Source organism: Bubalus kerabau, chromosome 1 (assembly GCF_029407905.1).
Source record: "Bubalus kerabau isolate K-KA32 ecotype Philippines breed swamp buffalo chromosome 1, PCC_UOA_SB_1v2, whole genome shotgun sequence".
NCBI classification, from domain to species: domain Eukaryota; kingdom Metazoa; phylum Chordata; class Mammalia; order Artiodactyla; family Bovidae; genus Bubalus; species Bubalus kerabau.
Window position 1 is genome coordinate 97097267 of NC_073624.1, and position 18051 is coordinate 97115317.

Genomic DNA, 18051 nt, shown 5'->3' on the forward strand with positions numbered 1-18051 from the left:
TTTCATTGTTCTATGGGTAGTTTCTCAGGCTCTTACTCATCTGTGTAAGTTCTCTGCTTTAAATCCCCTCTTTAAAATCATCAGATATGTTTTTATTTTCCAGGTTGAGCCCTGAAAGGGATAGAGAAGCAGTCAAACAGACACGGTGCTTGTGGTTGTGATGTTTGTATCCTTGCGGAGGGGGAGGGAGGCACAGAATACAAACACGTACACACAGTATACCGAGAGGCAGTAATAACGCGATGCAGGCTGCCAGCAGAAACCGCCACGCTGTGGGCAGGGCAGTCACGGAAGACCTCTTGGATGAGAGGCATCTGAGCTGCAGCAAGTGAAGGAGTGAAGGTGGCCGAAGAGGGTGGGCAGAGGCCCTGAGGCTAGAGCATCCTGGCATGTTGGGGAACAGCAAGAAATCAGGTGGCAGAAGTCGAGTGAGCGGGAGGGGTAGAAGTGGGAGATGCATACAGAAAAGTAGTTGGGGGGGCACGTCATTTAGGGCCTTACTGACCACTGTGAGGACTTCTGCTTTTACTCTGAGTGACAAAGAAAGCCATAGGAGGATTTTGAGTGCAGAAGTGATATGATCTGACTTATTTTTTAAAAAATATTGACATATAGTTAATTTACAATGTTGTGTTAGTTTCACGTGTACACCAAAGTGATTCAGTTATACCTATTAATACATACATATTAGATTCTTTTTCATTATAGGTTATTATTAGATACTGAGTATAGTTTCCTGTGGTATACAGTAGGTCCTTGTGGTTTACCTATTTTGTATAGAGTAGTGTGAATATGTTAATCACATACTCCTAATTCACAGCCCCTCCTGCTCCCCCGCCACTCCACTCTTCAATTTGGTAACCATAAGTTTATTTTCTACATGATCTGACTTCTATCTGAAAAGGATCATTTTGGCTGCTGAGTGGAGAATAGGCTGTAGAAGCAGAGAGATCCATTCATCAACCATGATTGATTGCTTTGTGTTACAGAAAACCCAAGATAGGCTTATTTTTATATTAAAAAAATCCAGAGGCACACAGTTTATGGCTAGTAGGGTAGCACAAAGTGATTAAGGACTCAATCTTCTTCTATATTTTTGCTTCACTGTCTTGAGTGCCTGGCTTCCACCCTCCATGGACACTTCATGTTTTATGATGAACGCTGAAGCTACAGCCGTGGAGCGCTCTGAAGGCAACAGGAGGAGTGAGGATGAGGAAGGGCTAGCTCGTTCTCCTTCCGTAAGTCTTCCCAGCAGTCTGTGCGGCACCTCTGATTATGAGGGCAGAACTGAGCCACGTGGCCACACCTAGCTTCCAGGGCAGCTGGGAAATAGTTCCCCTGTTGCATGTATTGTCCAGGTTTTTGTCACCAAGGAAGAAGGGGAAGATGACATTGGGTGGTCATTAGTCTCCTCCACCACACAATTAAAAAGATGTTGCAATAATCCAGGGGAGAGAGGATGTTGGCTTGTACTGGTGGTATTGGAGGAAATGGTTGGTGGTGGTCAGATTCTATAGTGTTTTCTTGGTAAATCTGACAGAATTTGCCAGAAAATTATTAGCTGTCACTCACACAAGAGAGCAGTCTTGGATGATGCCAGTTTTGAGCAGCTATAAGAATGGGAATTTCTATGGACTGAATTGAGGAAGACCTCTGAGGGAACCCAGTTGGTGAGGAAGGCTTTGGAAATCATGAGTGCTGTCCTGGCCACTTTATGTTTGAGAGGCTCATTAGACATTCTGATGGAGCTTTCAGGCAGGCAGTTTGATACATAAGGCTGGAGTTCAGAGACTATTTCTGGGCTGGCTAATATTTAAGGCTAAGAGATTGGATGAGATCATCTTAAACATGCGTAGAGAGAGAGAGAGAGAGAAGAGGGTGAGATCAGAAAGATGGGAGGAATCGACAAAGGAGACAGGGCAACCTTGTCCAGTGAGGAGGCAGGAGAACCAAGAATGAGGTGGCCCGGAAGCCTCGGAGACACAGTGTCTCAAGGAGGCTGTGATGATGAGCTGTGTCATATGCTTTGATGGGTCAAGGAAGACAAAGTGCGGTTTAATCAATCAAAAGGCAACTTACGATCTTGACAAGAGCCTTTCAGAGTATTTTTAGGGGCCTAGTGTGAGCTTTGGAGAAGGAAATGGCAACCCACTCCAGGGTTCTTGCCTGGAGAATCCCAGGGACGGGGGAGCCTGGTGGGCTGCCGTCTATGGGATCACACAGAGTCAGACAGGAATGAAGTGACTTAGCAGTAGCAGTGTGAGCTTAGAGGCGAATGAGGGACAGGACTATGGAGCAGACATTCTGAAAGTTCCTTCCACTACAAAAAACACAGAATCTGCATGCTGCTGCTGCTGCTGCTGCTAAGTCGCTTCAGTTGTGTCCGACTCTGTGCGACCCCATAGATGGCAGCCCACCAGGCTCCCCTGTCCCTGGGATTCCCCAGGCAAGAACATTGGAGTGGGTTGCCATTTCCTTCTCCAATGCGTGAAAGTGAAAAGTGAAAGTGAAGTTGCTCAGTCGTGTCTGACTCTTAGTGACCTCATGAACCAGGCTCCTCTGTCCATGGGATTTTCCAGGCAAGAGTACTGGAGTAGGTTGCCATTGCCTTCTCCGAGAACCTACATAGATCAGCTTTTTTTTTTTTTTTTTTTTAACTGCATTACTGAGTTTGCAAGAAGTCAAAGAGCTCTTCAAGAGGAAAAAAATCCTTAAAAAACCATGAGTTAAGACCAGACTGATGAACAGTAAGCTGCTCTTACTTGGCAAGGAGATTCAGGAGAATCTGAAGGCTCAAAATTCTTGGTCTTAACTATGTCTACCCAATACCCTCACAGCAAGATCCTATTTCTGACTTCTGTGTAAGAGACTAGAGGGTGGAACTCTCAGTTAGTGTTGCAACTTTGAAAGCTTTCCAATCAGACCCTTCCTGCGGTCCTCAGATCAATTTTCTCTGTGACTCCAGGGAATGGGTGTCTGTGCTCAGTCACTAAGTCATGCTCAACTCTGAGACCCCATGGACTGTAGCCTACCAGGCTTCTCTGTCCATGGGACTCTCCAGGCAAGAATACTGGAATAGGTAGCCATTTCCTTCTCTAGAGGATCTTTCTGTCCCAGGGATCGAACCTGTGTCTCCTGCTTGGCAGGGGGATTCTTTATCACTGAGCCAACTTGGAAGCCCTCAGGGAATGGGAGACTCCCTCAAAGTTGGCATGAAGGCTCCTTCTCTGTAAAAACACCAAATGGTGGCTGATACTGGTGCTGAGGGAGGGCCCAGAGGCCCCTAGGGCCCTGGAAAGGGAGACCTCAGTGGCTTCGGTGGAGTCTTTGGCTGCGGTATCTGAGACAGGGATTGGACCGGGGTCGAGGCTGTGGAACCTGAGGCTGTGGTCTTGCCTAGGCAAGACCAAGGACGAGTGGTTCCCCATTGCCAAACTGGGCTGCCTGGTCAGGGATGTGAAGATCAAGTCCCTGGAGGAGATATATCTCTTCTCTCTGCCCATCAAAGCATCTGAGATCATTGACTTTTTCCTGGGAGCATCCCTCAAGGATGAGATTTGAAGATTATGCCTGTGCAAAAGCAAATGCTTTTGCCCTCCAGGGGACCAGGTTCAAGGCATTTGTTTCCATTGGGGATTGCAGTGGTCACGTTGGTTTGGGTGTCAAGTGCTCTAAGATGGTAGCCACTGCCATTCGTGGGGCCATCATTCTTGCAAGCTCTCCATCATCCCTGTGCTGTGAGGCTACTGGGGGAATAAGATCTGCAAGTCCCACATTGGCCAGGTGACTGGCCACTATGGCTCTGTGCTGGTGCCCTCAGGGGCACTGGCATCATCTCAGCCCCTGTGCCCAAGAAGATCCTTGGTGATGGCCAGAACTGACCACTGCTGCACCTCTGCCAGGGAATGCCCTGTTACCCTGGGCAACTTCTCCAAGGCCACTTTTGATGCCATTTCTAAGACGGACAGTTATCTCACCCCTGATCTCTTGAAAGATATGGTGTTCATCGAGTCTGCATATCAGGAACTCACTGACCATCTTACCAAGAACCCCCAGGGTTTCCCTGCAGAGGACCCAGGCTCCAGCTATAGCCATCACATGGTTTTATATGAGAAAAATGCAGCGAATGGAGCTCATTAAAAATTAAGTTGCTGTGAAGAACTGCACCACTCGACCTGTCTGTCTCTGTCTCCCAACTCTTGCCCCAGGGTTCGAACCCCTGTTTCCTGTGTCTGCCTGCACTGCAGGAGGCGTCTTTACTGCTGAGCCACCAGGGAAGCCCCTCCTACACTCCCTTAAGTATCAGTCCTAACAGTGCAAGAAGAAACCAGGCGACTGTGATATTTATAAAACACCACCGTTGTTATGACGACTAAGTGCCAAAGCCACAGGATTCCCCGATGCCTTCTTGTTCCCCACTTGCCCTTTGTCCCATGTTACCTCTCATGATAATCTGAGTAATGTGAAGCAGTGAGTGAAAAACAGGGATTATGTCTCAGTTCCTCACAGCAAAGAAAGCCATCCTGCCTTCCGTGAAGAAAACCACCAGCCCTGAGTGACTTTACCAGGCTGGATGCATAAGAGTAAAACATAGACAGATGGCAGTTGGAATTCAGTGGGTGAAATAATCATGCAATAAAGGATATAAAATATCATTTATATAAGTAAAATTAACTTTTCATCTAGAAGAAAGTTGTTTCTAACCTTGTTTATGTATAAAATATATTCCACATAACCTGAAAATCTAAAACCAAAAAGAAACAAAAAGGTTAAATGAACATTTGGGAGATTAGGAACATATCTTGAGGGTAGAAAAAAACCTTCTTACATAGGAATCAAAACAAGATAAACTAAAAAAGAAAACAAGCATTGATGATTATATACAAATTTAAAAGATACTACAGATGTCAGCAGCAGATGGCAAGAGTGAACATCAATATTTTAGGAATCGGTGAACTAAAATGGACCGGAATGGGTGAATTTAATTCAGATGACCATTATCTACTGCTTTGGACAAGAATCCCTTAGAAGAAATGGAGTACCTCTCATAGTCAACAAGAGTCCTAAATGCAGTACTTGGGTGCAGTCTCAAAAATGACAGAATTATCTCTGTTTGTTTCCAAGGCAAATCATTCAATACCACAGTAATCTAAGTCTATGCCCCAACCACTAATGTGAAGAAGCTGAAGTTGAATGGTTCTATGATGATCTACAAGACCTTCTAGAATCAACACCAAAAAAAGTGTCCTTTTCATCACAGGGGACTTGAATGCAAAAGTGGGAAGTCAAGAGATACCTGGAGTAACAGGCAAGTTTGGTCTTGGAGTACAAAATGATGCAGGGCAAAGGCTAACAGAGTTTTGCCAAGAGAACACACTGGTCATAGCAAACACCCTCTTCCAACAACACGAGAGAAGACTCTACACATGAACATCACCAGACGGTCAATACAGAAATCAGATTGATTATATTCTTTGCAGCCAAAGATGGAGAAGCTCTATACAGTCACCAAAAACAAGACCGGGAGCTGTGGCTCAGATCATGAACTCCTTATTGCCAAATTCAGACTTAAATTGAAGAAAGTATGGAAAATCACTAGACCATTCACATATGACCTAAATCAAATCCCTAGAAAGTGATAAATAGATTCAAGGGATTAGATCTGATAGGGTGCCTGAAGAACTATGGACAGAGGTTCATAACACTGTACAGGAGGCAGTGATCAAGACCATCCCTAAGAAAAAGAAATGCAAAAAAGGTAAAATGATTATCCAAGCTGCTAAGTTGCTTCAGTCGTGTCCGACTCTGTGCAACCCCAGAGACAGCAGCCCACCAGGCTCCCCCGTCCCTGGGATTCTCCAGGCAAGAACACTGGAGTGGAGGCCCTACAAATAGCTGAGAAAAGAAGAGAAGCAAAAGGCAAAGGAGAAAAGGAAAGATATACCCATCTGAATGCAGAGTTCCAAAGAATAGCAAGGAGAGATAAGAAAGCCTTCCTCAGTGATCAATGCAAAGAAATAGAGGAAAACAACAGAATGGGAAAGACTAGAGATCTCTTCAAGAAAATTAGAGATACCAAGGGAACATTTCTTTCAAAAATGGGCACAATTAAGGACAGAAGTGGTATGGACCTAACAGAAGCAGAAGATATTAAGAAGAGGTGGCAAGAATACACAAAAGAACTATACAAAAAAGATCCTCATGACCCAGATAACCACAATGATGTGACCACTCACCTAGAGCCAGACATCCTGGAGTCCAAAGTCAAGTGGGCCTGAGGAAGCATCATTATGAACAAAGCTAGTGGAGGTGAGGAAATTCCAGCTGATCTACTTCAAATCCTAAAAGATGATGCTGTGAAAGTGCTGCATTCAATATGGCAGCAAATTTGGAAAACTCAGCAGTGTCCACAGGACTGGAAAAGGTCAATTTTCATTCCAATCCCAAAGGAAGGCAATGCCAAAGAATATGCAAACTACTGCACAATTGCACTCATCTCTAGCACTCACACTAGCAAAGTAATACTTAAAATTCTCCAAGCAAGGTTTCAACAGTACATGAACTGAGAACTTCCAGATGTTCAAGCTGGACTTAGAAAAGGCAGAGGAACCAGAGATCAAATTGCCAACATCTGCTGGATCATAGAAAAAGCAAGAGAATTCCAGAAAACATCTACTTCTGCTTCCTTGACTACACGAAAGCCTTTGACTGCATGGATCACAACAAACTGTGGAAAATTCTGAAAGAGATGGGAATACCAGACCACCTGAGCTGCCTCCTGAGAAATCTGTATGCAGGTCAAGAAGCAACAGTTAGAACTGGACATGGAACAACAGACTGGTTCCAAATTGGAAAAGGAGTATGTCAATATTGTCACCCTGCTTATTTAACTCATATGCAGAGTGCATCATGCAAAATGCCGGGCTAGATGAAGCACAAGCTGGAATCAAGATTGCCAGGAGAAATATCAATAACCTCAGGTATGCAGATGACACCCCACTTATGACAGAAAGTGAAGAGGAACTAAAGGCCTCTTGATGAAAGTGAAAGAGGAGAGTGAAAAAGCTGCCTTAAAACTCAGCATTCAGAAAACTAAGATCATGGCATCTGGTCCTATCACTTCATGGCAAATAGATGGTGAAACAATGGAAACAGTGACAGACTGTACTTTCTTGGGCTCCAAAATCACTGAAAATGGTGACTGTAGCCATGAAATTAAAAGACGCTTGCTCCTTGGAAGAAAAGCTGTGACAAACCGAGACAGCTTATTAAAAAGCAGAGACATTACTTTGCCAGCAAAGGTCCATCTAGTCAAAGCTATGGTTTTTCCAGCAGTCATGTATGGATGTGAGAGTTGGACCATAAAGAAAGCTGAGCACCGAAGAATTGATGCTTTTGAACTGTGGTGTTGGAGAAGACCCTTGAGAGTCCCTTGGACTGCAAGGAGATCCAACCAGTCCATCCTACAGGAAATCAGTCCTGAATATTCATCGGAAGGACTGACGCTGAAGCTGAGCTCCAGTACTTTGGCCACCTGGTGTGAAGAACTGACTCATTGGAAAAGACCCTGGTGCTGGGAAAGATTGAAGGTGGGAGGAGAAGGGGATGACAGAGGATGAGATGGTTGGATGGCATCACCAACTCAATGGACATGAGTTTGAGCAAGCTCTGGGAGTTGGTGATGAACAGGGAAGCCTGGTGTGCTGCAGTACATGGGTTGCAAAGAGTTGGATTTGACTGAGTGACTGAACAAACTGAACTGAGGACAATTAACATCATAAACAGCAAGGCTAAGAAGAATTGATGAGATAACTAGATAGGAAGGAAATAGAGAAAAATGAAAAAAATTATTAATTACTCTCAGAAAAGGTTGAGATGATATCATATTCACAAATCAATCATAGACAAAGAAGTTCTTATAAATTAAGAAGTCACTTACCAAAAGAAAGTTCCAAATACTGTTAGACATTGCTGTAAACAAACCACTGACTGGGAAATCAAGGTATGATCCCATAGCATAGACCAAAACGACAAGGAGATAGAAATTATGAGATGAAGATAAGAGATATGAAGGATAGGTCCTTCATCACATACGTATTTAAGAGGTGGTGAAAAGAATAAGTCAGAGTATGAAGAGGAGGAGGCAGTAATGAAGGAGGAGTAGAAAAACTTCAGAAGAGAAGATACATTTATTTTGTTTTAGCTAATTTTATTTTAATCTTTTAAAATTTATTTATTTTAATTGGAGGCTAATTACTTTACAATATTGTAGTGGTTTTTGCCATACATTTACATGAATCAGCCATGGGTTTACATGTGTTCCCCATTCTGAACCCCCTCCCACCTCCCTCCTGAGAAGATACATTTAATACTCTAAAATTTTTTTAAACTGAAATGTAGTTGATTTTTAATGTTTTAGTAGTTTCTGGATACAGCAAAGTGATTCAGTTATACATACATATGCGCTTAGCTGCTCAGTCATGTCCAACTCTTTGCGACCCCATGGACTGTAGCCCACCAGGCTCCTCTGTCCATGGGATTCTCCAGGCAAGAATTCTGGAGTGGGTTGCCATTCCTTCTCCAGACATACATAAATATATGTGAAAGAAAGTGAAAGTGTTAGTTACTCAGTAGTGTCCGACTCTTTGTGACCCATTGCTCCTCTGTCCATGGAGTTCTCCAGGCAAGAAATCTGGAGTGGGTAGCCATGCTCTTCTCCAAGGGATCTTCCTGATCTGGGGACTGCACCTGGGTCTCCTGCACTGCAGGCAGATTCTTTACCGTCTGAGCCACCAGGGAAGCCCTATATATATATAAATATAAATATTCTTTTTACTTTACATTCTCTTCCATTATAGGTTATTACAAGGTATTGAGTATAGTTCCCTGTGCTATATAGTCGGTCCTTGGTGGCTACTTAATACTTTTAATTGAAACCTCCTACTGAAGGTAGGAATAATAGAGATTTATTTCTGAATTCTGAATTTTAGGGCTAATGATAATAATTTACAAGTTTTCAGAAAAAATTCCATGTAAAGGAAAGCCAAATGGAATGGCATAAGATTTATTGTCTACAAGATTAATTGCCCATGGACAAGAAAGCAGAGGCTACTTGATTTTGAGGAGAAAGAACTGAGAAATTGAATTTCTATAGTTAAACAATATCATACAGAAATTAGGTAAAAATAACAGGGTCACTCATATACCATTTCTGAAAAATTTACTCTCAACAGGTGAAAAAATCCTAGAAACAAGATAATGTAGTTGTGTATTCATAGTTGGTAAGCATGGAAGCTATTATAACTTTTGGTTAAATTTAATAATTATTATTGTTAAGTGTGGAGTCTTATCTACTGGACAACCAGGGAAGTCTGAGAGACATCGTTTTTGTCCTTCCCGCTTTTTCCTTCCTGTTTCAGGGGATGTGGGCATAATGGTAGGAGCTCCAGCAGCCACTTTATGATGTTGAGACTGGAAATTGCACTCGGTTAATAGTGGAGCAGAAAGCGAGTGAGAACCTACGTTCCTGAGATGGTGGAGTCTCCATCGCAGTTTGGGACTGCCTCCCTCCAGACTTCTTTTACATGTAAGAATGTGTGTTCTTAAGCTTATTTTAGAGTTTCCGCTTTATGCAGTAGAATCAAATACTAATTATATAGAGATCCTTGAAACCACTAGAAGAAAAATAGAGCAACCTAAAACTCAACTTGTCAATGTCAGCCTGGGGGAAAAATAAAAAAATACAAAAAACAAGGGGAAAATGCTATAAGAATAGATAGCAGAGTCAAAAGTAAAATAAAGTTGTATGTTTTCTATGAGAGAGGCACCATAAATAAATGGACACAAGGGTAAACAATAAATGGAGGCTAAATACATGTGAGGAAAATGTTAACCCAAAGGAAAAAAGATTAGTCATGTAAGTATCAGAAAAAGTGGAATCGAGGCCAAGATCATTAAGTGGAAAAAAGAATGCCTTTTATGTAGAAAATAAAGGTACCATTCACCAAGAAGCTAGAATAGTTGTGAACCTTCATATATCAATACTACTTTGCACCGAGACAAGTAAAACAAAATCTGTCAAAAATATGAGGAAAAAACACAACCATAATAGTAGGAGACATTTAAAATGCCTCTCTCAAATAAATCTCAACAACACAGAAGATTTGAGAACTAGGACAAAGAAGCTTTATTATGGCTTTGCTCACAACGATCAAAGAATGACTATTATTTTCAGTTCCCATGGGGCCTTAAATATAGGACATTGATCAATATTAAGCTCTCAAGAAAATCTCAATAAATCCCTAAGGTTGAAAATGCACAAGACCCATTTTCTAAAATAATACATATTAAGTAGAATTAAATTGCAATCATTTAAAAAAAACTATTTGGAAATTAAAAAATTAATTTATTTATTTTAATTGAAGGCTAATTACTTTACAATATGGTAGTGGTTTTGCCATACATTGACATCAATCCACCACGGGTGTACATGTGTTCCCCATCCTGAACCCCCCTCCTACCTCCCTCCCCATCCCATCCCTCAGGGTCATCCCAGTGCACCAGCCCCGAGCACCCTGTCTCATGCATCGAACCTGGACTGGCGGTCTGTTTCACATATGATCATATACATATTTCAGTGCTATTCTCTCAAATCATCCCACCCTTGCCTTCTCCCACAGAGTCCAAAAGACTATTCTTTACATCTGTGTCTCTTTTGCTGTCTCGCATATAGGGTCATCGTTACCATCTTTCTAAATTCCATATATATGCGTTAGTATACTGTATTGGTGTTTTACTTTCTGGCTTACTTCACTCTGTATAATAGGCTCCAGTTTCATCCACCTCATTAGAACTGATTCAAATGCATTCTTTTTAATAGCTGATTAATATTCCATTGTGTATATGGACCACAGCTTTCTATCCACTCATCTGCTGATGGACATCTAGGTTGCTTCCATGTCCTGGCTATTGTAAACAGTGCTGCGATGAACATTGGGGTACACGTGTCTTTCAGTTCTGGTTTCCTTGGTGTGTATGCCCAGCAGTGGGATTGCTGGGTCATATGGCAGTTCTGTTTCCAGTTTTTTAAGGAATCTCCACACGGTTCTCCATAGTGGCTGTACTCATTTGCATTCCCACCAACAGTGTAAGAGGGTTCCCTTTTCTCCGCATCCTCTCCAGCATTTATTGTTGTAGATTTTTTGATAGCAGCCATTCTGACTAGCATGAGATGGTACCTCATTGTAGTTTTGATTTGCATGGAAATATTTTTTTTTAAAGCAGTTTTCTAAATATCAGTATTTCTTGGTCAAAAGGAAAGCTAGGCATTCAACTACAGGCTCTTTGAAAACTGACAACAGGAGCAATTCCCATCTAACGCATGAGTCCATGTGGTTCTCAGAGAATTCTTCACTCCTGGCAACTCTTATTGCAAAATGAGATGTATGGAAAGTAAAGGAACAAAACATCTAACTTTAGAGACTAAACTGTAAAAGCCAAACAAACCAAAAGAGAGTAGGAGGGAATTAGTAGATAGGAACGTGGAAGTCATCCAAATAGAAAACCACAAACAGAACACGAGGCTCTCAGGACCCCCTCTTCCCTGGGAGGTACCAGAGGCGCAGCCCACTCTGCTGTACTGGCAGCCGCCCCCCAGACTTGGGAGCTGGAGCCCACAGACATGCTGGTTCCGAGTCAGCACTGCAGTTTCCAGACCCTATGGCTACCCCTCCTCAATGCTTCATCCATTCACCTCCCCGCAATGCATCTTTCTTTTAAGATTTTGGTTCCTGGATCAGTGTAACTTCCTATCCCACATCCTACTAACATCCCAGACAATTTGCATTTTCCTGGAGTCGCCCAGTTCTTTGACCCCCTCATTTCTAATGTTTCATCTCAACTGCTTTGGCCACATGCATGCACGCATGCTAAGTCATTTCAGTTGTGTCCGACTCCTTGCGACCCTATGGACTGTAACCTGCCAGGCTCCTCCATCACACTCATGAAATATTATTCTGATTTATTTGTGAAAAGTGATTAACTGACTTTCTTCACTTAACCAACATTCTGTTGGACTTGACCACAACAATGTTGCTGGCTGATGTGCTGCAAACTAAAATTTTAAGTCCTAAAGAGTCAATAGGGTCCTGGAGGAGTCTTCAAACTTTGGAGAGTGTGGGAATAATCTGGGAAAGCTTCATGGAGGAAGAGGCCTGAGGAATGGTTGGTCTGGAGCTTGTCAGCAGAGAAGGAGAGGTGGAGTGAGGTGGCAATGTCCCAGGGAGCCCTGAGAGGAGAAAGAGTGGAGCAAACTTGTCAAGGGGCCAGGATACCATGGTGGTCCCCGTAGGATGGTAGAAGACTTAAGTGTTGGGGGAAAAGCCCGGATGAAGCAACTTCTTTGATACCTTTTGTGATTCCTGGAACTCTAGATGGCAACCGAGGCCAGAAATCCTCCAATCTGGCTATGTACCCTGGATCCTTCCTGCTTCTGCCCTTCAAGCAGCATCCCACCTCCAGTTCTGAAAAAGTAAATTAACAAAGAAAGGGATCAACTCCATAATAGAGAGAGGCACAGTTATAGGGAAAGGGTCTCAGGAGAGTTAGCCCATCCACACCCTGCTCAGGTAGAAAGACACCATGGCTATCACTCCTGCCCTTGGGTTCTCAGGGGGTCCTGGGCCTTGTCTACAAGGGACAGAGAAGGAAGCCCTTCCTGAAACTCCATTCAGTCCTCTCCTGTCTTGAGACCCTCCCTGTGCCAGCTTCAGGATAAGAGGCGGCAGTGAGGAAATAGAGAGACACTAGAAGTCAGGGCACCCACTCAGGTCAGCACTCCAGGCTTTTCATAACCTGATTCAATTTCCACCTTTGGGATCATGAAGTGGACATGTTCAGTTATTTCTGGACATTTCAAGGATGTTCCTAGCTCCTGGTCCTTACTTATTCTATCCGCTCTCCCTGAAATGCTCTTTCCTCTTTCTTCTGTTACCAAAACACCACCCATTCTCAAGGTTCTGCATAAAGGCTATCTCCTCTGTGGCTTCCCCAAGTTTCCCAGGCTCAGAGCTAATTATTCTGTCTTGGCGCTCTTGTCTTTCTTCAGTCAGCTCTGTAGTTAGACCGTGTGCGCAAGCGCGCACGTGTGTGTATAAGAGACAGAGGGAGAGAGAAAAAGAGATGATCGAGTATTAGGGAAGGTTAAGGGGAAATGGAGACATGAGTTGAAGGGTGTAGGTTTTCTTCAAGTCAGCACTGGCTGAGACTGGGTGTGGCAGCCAGAATAATGCTCCCTTTCTTCCCAGATATCCACATCTTGATCTGGAAACTGTGGGTGTATTACATTACCTGGTAAAGAGTAAGAATTAAGGTTGCAGCTGGAATTCAGTTTGCTAACCAACTGACATTGAGATGGGAGATCATCCCAGATTACCTGGGTGGGTCCAATCATTAGGGTCCTTAAAAATGAAACAAGAAGGCAGAAGGGTCAGAGGAGGAGATGTGAAGCAGAGGTTGGACTGATGTGATTGCTGGCTTTGCTGAAAGAAGGTGGGCCATGAGCCAAGGAATGTGGACAGCCTCTTGAAGTCAGAAAAGACTAGGAAACGGATTCTCTCATAGCCTCCAGAAGGAATACAGCCCTGCTGATGCCTTTAATTGAGCCCTATTTCAGACAGCAGATCTCCAGGACTATAAGATTTGTGTGGTGGTGAGCCACTAAATTTGCAGTGATTTGTTATAGCAGCAATAGGAATGTACACCACACGATGGCAAATATCTTTGGCAGGCCACTGTGTCCAGCTGCCTCTCTCTGGGGAGAATGTCCTTCTAGTGAAAAACTCTAGGTGGTTCTGAGTTTTGAGCTAATCGGGGAGAACACCTCTGTTACAACCCCTCCTGCCACTGAGGTGGGTGGTGGTGAAGATGGTGGGGAAGGGGTACATGTGAACTGGGCTTGAGTGTAGCCTCCATGGATAGGATCAGGGAGGTTGATTAGGGCTCATGCATGAGGACAGAGTACCACCATATGCCTGGTTCCACTTTCCCTGGGTGCCCTTCTTCATGTAGCTCAAAGCCACAGGGTGACCCAGGAAGAAACAGTCCTCCTCTTCAAAGCTCAAACTCCTCATTGCAAATAGAGAGATTGAATCAGATTTCTCTCAGACCACTGGCTGCTCAGAGCCTGGCCTTGACCCTCATTCAGTATCCCCTTCTGGTCCACCCCCTGCTCTGCATTCTCTTGCTGTAGACACACTGCCTTGCAGAGGTCCCTAAACAGGTGTATGCCCTGCAGATAGCTTTCCTCAAGTTACTGGCTCCTCATTTGCCTGGGGAAAATCCCTCTTAGATAATAATCTCCAAAAACTCTGTGTTTTTTTCCGTATTCTCTGGTCCCCAAACCTGATACTTCCGGTGCACAAGTTGCTTCTTGCTGGAGTGAAAGGAAGTGTGAGGGAGACCTTTACTGGTTTCATGGCTGATTTTTCCTGTAAATTGTTGGCCATAGCGCACATACAGCAGCAGAGGGCGCTGTTAGCTAGATTTTCATGTGTGAAATTCAGGAATGCTGAGGATTTTATTTTAATAATTTTGTTATAGGTCTTTAAATTGATGGCAGTTAAACTAGTTTGTGAAACATTTCAAATAAATGTACAAAAATAGAATAATATGGTGAACACGTGTTAGTGAAAGTCGCTCAGTTGTGTCCAACTCTTTGTGACCCCGTGGAGTCCAGGCCAGAATAATGGAATGTGTAGCCTTTCCCTTCTCCCACATTGCAGGCAGATTCTTTACCAGCTGAGCCACAAGGGAAGCCCAAGAATACTAAGGTGGGTAGCCTATCCCTTCTCCAGAGGATCTTCCCCACTCAGGAATAGAACTGGTGTCTCCTGCATTGCAGGTGGATTCTTTACCAACTGAGCTATCAGGGAAGACCCAACAAAGAGTAACAGTACATGAATTCAATAATAATAAAATGCCAAAAATGGTAAAGTATCAATTGAACTTTGACTCTTCTTCCTTTCCATCAGGGACTAGCCAGTTTCATTAATTGCTTATCCCTCTCTTTTAGGATATTAACTTTTTTGTTACATAAAATGTTTCCATTAGTATTCTAAAGTCTGGCTTTACAGATTTTAAATTTTATGTAAGTGGTCTCACACTTTTGTCTCCTTCTGAAACTAGCTTCCTTTTCGGTCTGCGTTATATCTTTGAGACTTAATTCTGGTGATAAGTGTACTCTAGTTCATTATTTAAACCTCTGTCCTGGATCTTTTTGTATGAACATAACCAATTTATTCTTATTCCCCTGTTGATGGATGTTTGGTTTTCCATTTCTTTCTCGTATTAGCCTTCCTACAAGGATATTTTTGTTCCTTTGTGTCGTGTCTTTTTCTGTCCATGGGTTAGAGTTGTCAGTTGTGTGATATAAGCATCTTCAACTTTTACTGTTGTTGTTTAGCTGTTAAGTCATACTCAACTCCTTTGCAACACCATGGACTGTAGCCCGCCAGGCTACAGAGGTCCATGGGATTTCCCAGGCAAGAAATACTGGAGAGGGTTACTTTTCCTTCTCCAGGGGATCTTTTCGGCCCAGGGATTGGCCCCACATCTCCTGCATTGTAGGCAAATTCCTTATTGCTGTGTCACCAGGGAAACCTTTATCTTTAATACAGTTTGTCAAACTGTTCTCAAAAATGGTTCAACCAAATGCTCTACACTGGGGATACACATGAAACATTTGTTCCCATTGTTCCAACACTCAGTGTTAGCAGACTCTAAAAATTTTACAAATATAATGGATATGAAATTAGTTTCTACAAATACAAAAATCAAAAAGAGACTAGAATTTGTAAAAAACAACAACAACAACATATAAACATATGTATGCAGATCAGTTTCCAGTTTCTATTTCAATAAATGTTTTATAGTATTTGTATACCGATGTACATGTATATAACATACAAATAAATGAATATACATTTTAAAAAGTAGTTTCTCATTATTTCTTTTCTTTTTTCTTTTTCCAGCTACACCAAGTGGCATATGTGACCAGTTTCCTGATCAGGGATCAACACCCCCTGCTTTGGAAGCACAGAGTCTTAACCACTGGACCACCAGGGAAGACTGTTATTTAAGTTTGTGTTTCTCTATCAGTGAAGATGAAGTTTTTTCGTATGTCTATTGGTTTTAGTGTTGCTTTTGTGAATTTTTTTAAAAAATCAATTTTTTTTTACTGTTGTAAAAACACTTAACACAAGATCTACCCTCTTAACAAGTTTGAAAGTGTCCAAAAAGTATTGTTGACCAAAGGCATAATGTCATAGAGTAAATTCTAGAATTCATCAATTTATATCTACTCTTTTTAGGGCTTCCCAGATGGCACTAGTGGTAATAAAGAACCCATCTGGCAATGAAGGAGATGTTGAGTTGCAGGTTTGATCGCTGGGACTGGAAGATCCCCTGGTGAAAATCATGTCAACCCACTTCAGTATTCTTGCCTGGAGAATCCCACAGACAGAGGAGCCCCGCGGGCAAGCTACAGTCCACATATCTACTACTTATTTACACTTTTTAGGCCTCTGTTCAAAGTTCACACAATAGTGTAAAGCAATTATCTGCCAATTAGAAATAAATAAAGCAAAGAAAAAAAACAAGTTCACTTTCCCAGACTCTCGCAGCTAAAGTTACCACCCCGACTTCCATCAATCTTCATCTATTACCCTGTTTTCATTTCTTTTCTTTTCTAAATTGAATTTAAAATTTTTAAGTTTAAAATTTTTAAAAATTATGTCAGCTTTATTGAAGTATAATTGACAAATGAAAGTTATATATATTGAACTTGTAAAGCAATGTTTTGATACACATATATATTGTGAATGGGCTTCCCAGGTGTCATTGTGCTAAAGAATCTGCCTGCCAATGACGGAGACACAGGTTCCATTCCTGGGTTGGGAAGATCCCCTGGAGTAGGAAATGGCAACCCACTCCAGTATTCTTGTCTGGAAAATTCCATGGATGGAGAAATCTGACAGGCGATAGTCCATAGGATCTCACAGTCGGACACGACTGAGCACGCACATGTGTAACGGTCACCACAGTCGAGTTAATTAAAGCACATCTATCACCTTATGTAGTTACCCTCACTTATTCTTTATGTGTGTGTGTGGTGAGAACTGCTCTCTTAGCAGAGTTCAAGTTTATAATACAGCACTACTTACTTGGCCATCATGCTGTACATTAGGCCCGCCAGGATTTGTTCATCTTATGAGGGAAAATCTGTGTGCTTTGACCATCATCTCCCCATTTCCCCACCCCCAGCCCCTGACAACCATCATTGTCCTCTTTGCTTTTATGAGTTCACCTTTTTAAGGTTCCACATATGATTGATACCATACAGTATCTGTCTTTCTGTGTCTGGCTTATTTCACGTAGCATAATGTCCTCCAGATTCATCCATGTTGTTTTAAATGGCAAGGTTTTCTTCTTCGTCATGGCTGAAGATGAAGACGTGACAATAATGAAGAAGACAAGCCTCATCACAAGCATTTCTTTTTATCAGGAGGCGTAGGAGATCTTCTCCAAAAACCCTATCTAAGGTTTTTTTTTCAACTGCTGTTGGCCACCCACTCCTAACTGAAGTAAGGAAGTTATCATCTGCCTTTGCATCCTGGATAGGGCCCCATGGGCCGGCAGCAAGGAATATGGGAAGTGGCAGGTGAAGACATGGGTTATCAGCTGAGTCAGGAACTAAGTGTCCACCACATATATCAGTGGAAGGTTGAAGAATCTAATAGAAAATTGTGTTAACCATATAATAAAAAATACACGAAAGAATTCAAATGACCAAGTAACCTTGAGAAATGTTTAACTTTGCTTGTGAGTAAAAGAATGCAAATTAAAACAAAGAAACATTAACTTTTGCTTATCTGACTGGCAAAGGTGGAAAGCAAAAATGAGAATCAGGTATGGAGGGGGTTTGCAGAAATTGGGAACATTTACTCCATGCCAAACAATTGTAATTTTGCCAGTGTGTCTGAAAAATTTTTTTTA

At 42.4% G+C, this 18051-nt stretch overlaps 1 pseudogene; it reads left to right on the forward strand.

The window, feature by feature from the left end:
• Positions 1–3242: 3242 nt before the first annotated feature.
• On the forward strand, positions 3243–4147 carry LOC129652629 (40S ribosomal protein S2-like; annotated as a pseudogene).
• Positions 4148–18051: the final 13904 nt, after the last annotated feature.